Consider the following 4,583-nt stretch of genomic DNA (forward strand, 5'->3'; position numbering starts at 1 on the left):
AGGGATGTCTGGGATGCTGCATTACTTCACTAACTTCTTTACTGTCAGTGTGTGTGTCTGCCAGGAATGGCTCATCTCATTCTCACTCTGTGTGTGTGTGTGTGTGTGTGTGTGTGTGTGTGTGTGTGTGTGTGTGCACGCGTGCTTGCTCACTCACTTGCTCTGACTCTTCATTGTGTGTATATTTGAAAAGCTGAAGTAGAAATACAAAGGTCAAACTCCACCCTTAAGGGCAGAGTTTGACTTGTGTACTTCATTTTCACTTTTCTGTTACACTCTGACCTCTCACACCATACCATAAGAAGTTCCACTTTAAAAAAAAAAAAAAGAATGTGCATGGTTGCCACGCGTGGTAGAAGTGAAGGAACTTATACTGTAGCTTTCCTTCACATTTCCTTACAGAAGTTTCACTTCGACTTCGCATGGCGACCATGCACATATTTTTATTTTTTTAACATAGGATAATTACAGATGCCCACACTCTCATCAGATCCCAATAAATATTGTGCATGCCCAACATAACTGAAATGCAACACACTCCAACTCCCAACTCTGTTTCTGAAATCCTCGGCAAATGCAATGCAAGGAAAGGAAGCTATTCCCATGAAATCCTATGGAATTCAAAAAAAATTGCTACCTGCAGTGAATGAACTGCAACAGGCTGCAGTCCTGCAAGCTTTGGAGAAGGATCTTGCTGTGCTTCCCAGAAGGCATCCAGCTAGACAGAGAGCTAGGCTGCAACTAAGCCACCTCTCAGACCAATAAATCATTGGCAGGTACTGCCTGGATAGACAGCTGGTGCATGCTGTGTGCAACATGTGTGCCCCACACAGGTCTGTGCAGACACTGCAAGGCAACCCCATCCCTCTTGAAACAAAAGTGTGTCTGAACCTAGGTGTGCTGGCAGCTGGGACATTCCAAAGACATATGAGAGATGCTGCAGAAGTTTCACAGACAGCAGCCAGTAGTGTTGTGGCACAATTCCTGGAAGCAATGTGCACAAAGGTAGATTAACACATACACATACACTTTCCATCTAAGCCCATGGAGTGGTGAACTGTCATGCACCATTTCTATAACATTGTAAACTTTCCAATAGAAAGGAGTAGCCATCCCTGTACTGCCAGGTGATGTGTGCAGCAGTTGGCAGCATAACAAACATTGTGGCTTCACACCTTGGAAGTGTCCATTTTGCTGCCATATGGAGGGAAAGTGGTCTCAGGGCTGCAGTCCAGCAAGGTGAAATATCTGAGGGATTACCAAGTGCAGGGACATAGAATGTAAGCTGAAGACATCCTTGTCAACATTATTCATGATGACAACATATGTGCTTCCACTTCCCATGTTGGGTGACTGTTGTTATCCACTCGAGCAGTGCCTAATGACACCGTACAGAGAACTATCCAACCCTGCAGAGAGAGCCTACAATAGAGCACACACAGCAACATGAAATACCATAGAGTATGTCTTTCATGTATTGGAAGCCAAGTTCAGTTGTCTGGACACATGCAATACGCATCTGAAAAGGCAGCAGAGATGATTACTGTGTGCCATGCTACACAATATGCTAACAACAACATATGATGGTCTTCCAGCGGCAGGTTTGGGTGAATTACCCCAAGCACACTAGATGTCTGAAGATGACATTCCGCAGCTATCAGAGAAGTAGCAGGAAAACACAGGAAGCTGAAGAAACAGACATGGGTGACAGTGTGACCACAAGTCCAGACCCAGGTGACACAGCAGCATGTGACACACACCTTTGAGTCATGTGCGTACACATACAGAACTATGTTAAACATTAATGTTCAGGTGTTGCCCTATGAAAACAGCACATATTGTATCTAATGGCAATTACCCAGTAGATGTACATACTGAGCATCAGACAAAGTTCTAACATGTAACAGTATGAACATATACAAATTTATCATGAGACAGGCCATCAAGTCAGGCCACAAATAACTCAGGTATGCATACAGACTCATACTGGCGAATGTGTGTATGGCAGACAACAATGGCTATACTTCAGTGAAACCTATTCCTATAAGTTCACTCTCAAAGATGCAAACAGGAAACAAAATTAGGATGTACTGCAGTGCTGTTTTCAATATCACAAGCAATGTATATCAGTGTAAAGTATGGATAAAGGTTCATGTATTAAATAGAGCCAACTATGGCTAGTAAAAATGTCAGACTCCTGTGGCATCAGACTTCACAACAAACTCAGAGGGATGGTATTGTCAGTGGTCTGCATAGCAATCATCACCACCACAGGGAGAGACTGAAACTATAGGATATACTGGATCAACTGTCAGCATTACTCTAGCTCAGTCGAGGGTGCCCATGTTGATGGCTGCCCCTACCACATATAGAAGCACTTGAACCAGGTCGCTGCACAGAGGACACTGACGGGGTGATGCCAGCACGTGGAGAGACACTGTGGGAAGGAGTATGGGTGTGAGTTGACTGCTCATGACTGCCAGGACAACAGGAGATTGACCAGCAGCAGGTGTGAACACGTTGCAGCATAGATATTGATACCTGATGGGCAAGGCTTGGTCTGCTGAGAGGAGGTCTGCCTCTCCCATGTGGTACTCAGCTAAGCACAGTCAGGACATGCAGAACCCTGCTGGTACTATGGCACTGTTGTAGTGTTGCCATAATCAGGGATTCAACAGACCATGCCATAGATAACATGCTTTTATTCTGTGCAGCCAATGCGACTATGATCTCAGCATGCCTGTGCTCTTGTCCTTAATGTAGCACACACAGCTGGTGTGCAGCACTATTAGTGGCATGGGCAAGTGCATGAATGTCAGATCCATGATGTAGCTGGGACCGTTTATTTGGCTGTAGGAGTAGGTGTACACTCCCTGACACATGCCCATGCACACCAGCTACATGTTTACATATACTGCTTTTGGTAATATCACTGTGTTGGGGGGGGAAGTGTCAACATCACTAACAGACTCAACATGGGGCTGTGGTCCTTTCCACCATCTGATGTCCCCACATTTTCAGAGTGGCTGGACAAGTTTTCCTCCACATCTGAGGCTGCAATCTGGGTTGGACTGTATCATCAAATCAGTGTCCTGTGCCAGGGATTGTTATACCATACTGAGTCACATCACATCCCACATTGAGATCAGTGGATGTGCTAAAAGAACAAATAGATGACACAGGTAAGGAAAACATGCTCATATCACATGCTGGATATCATTACTGACTTGCCACATATATATCACTACAATGTTACAGATATTAATGACTAGATATTAATGACTTACCAGGAGGTCTTGTCCAGGTATGGCCTATGGAGTCTGTATAACAGGGAGCTGACAGTTATGTTACATATGCAACATACATGACATAAGTGAGGAATACAAACATAACACACATCTGACATGTCCTTGTGGGATCCATTGCAGGAGGTGAGGGCTGAAATGCAACTGCTGTAGAGAAACAATGGCATAAACACAGCATTATTAACCACATACTTACCAGCATGTACCATTCCAAATTATGTAAAACACCATAGTAGGTAATACATACACATAGTTGTGGCTGAAATGCTGATGGTGGCTAGCCTATGTGGGGTAAAAGGACACATTACTAATGGAAGACAACAGGAGTAACAGCTATGATATGTATGAAACAGAGGTAATAGCATACCACTGACACCCTCCTAATGTGATGAGTTTCTCTGTTGAAATCTAGACCCTGCAGTGGACAAATATAGACAAATCAAACAGATATTTGTGTGTACATGCAGTGGCATATTTGCATGATAACATACACAGCAAACTAACAGGTCATGGTGGTACTCATGTGATATATGGTGCACATGTTGGACAGATGTTTCTGTGTAGAAAAACAACAACATTAATTTCAAACAAAACAGTTATGCTACACAATGCTGCAGCTTATGAACTTAGTAGGAAAACATACCTGGTTTGTTGATAGGTTCACCTGCATGGCTGTTGTCCTCAAAAGATGTACCTGGAGTTTACAATGGCAAGGAAATATCAATATGACAGTATACACCACCGGCATGTCCGGAGGCAGAGGCAATAACAGGTAATGTTCATAGTAACTGTATATGGAAACACTAACCTGTGTCCTGCTGTTGTGTAGAAGTGGATATACCTGTAGAAATGAATGCAGACAACATTACAAATGTTGGTTGTACTGTCATGTATGTATTGTAGTTGTAAGGCAACATGTCATTGCACTTACGTTGGTCATCGTCGCCCTGTTTGGACCCATATGTATGATGCAAGTCTACTGCTAGAACACAAAAATAAACATACATGAATATGCATACAAGCAACAATATGTACTGAGTTAATCTATATGCATCAATGTTATGAAAAGTAACACATACATGTGTGGCCTAGAACACCTGCTTCAACCCCACCCCTGGATGTGTGGTGCTCCCCACTCTCCATATGCAGTGATATGACAAAATGTGTGATCTCATCAGGGGGTGTCAATGGTGGGCCACCACCAGTGGCATACTTCGACCTATCATACCAGCATGCCAGATTGGCTGCATGAAGGATCATGTCAGAGCACTGTTGATG

At 43.6% G+C, this 4,583-nt stretch overlaps 1 long non-coding RNA gene across 1 annotated transcript; it reads right to left on the reverse strand.

Annotated features, from left to right (window-relative positions):
- Nucleotides 1-3,948: 3,948 nt before the first annotated feature.
- On the reverse strand, nt 3,949-4,289 carry LOC122804115. The gene is made up of 3 exons (XR_006365186.1): nt 4,237-4,289; nt 4,114-4,146; nt 3,949-3,999 (listed from the first exon to the last, which is right to left on the reverse strand). It is a non-coding gene; the product is annotated as an uncharacterized LOC122804115 (long non-coding RNA).
- Between the last annotated feature and the right edge of the window lie 294 nt (nt 4,290-4,583).

The sequence above is a fragment of the Protopterus annectens genome, chromosome 6.part0, assembly GCF_019279795.1.
Source record: "Protopterus annectens isolate FY-2018-M chromosome 6.part0, PAN1.0, whole genome shotgun sequence".
NCBI lineage: Eukaryota > Metazoa > Chordata > Ceratodontiformes > Protopteridae > Protopterus > Protopterus annectens.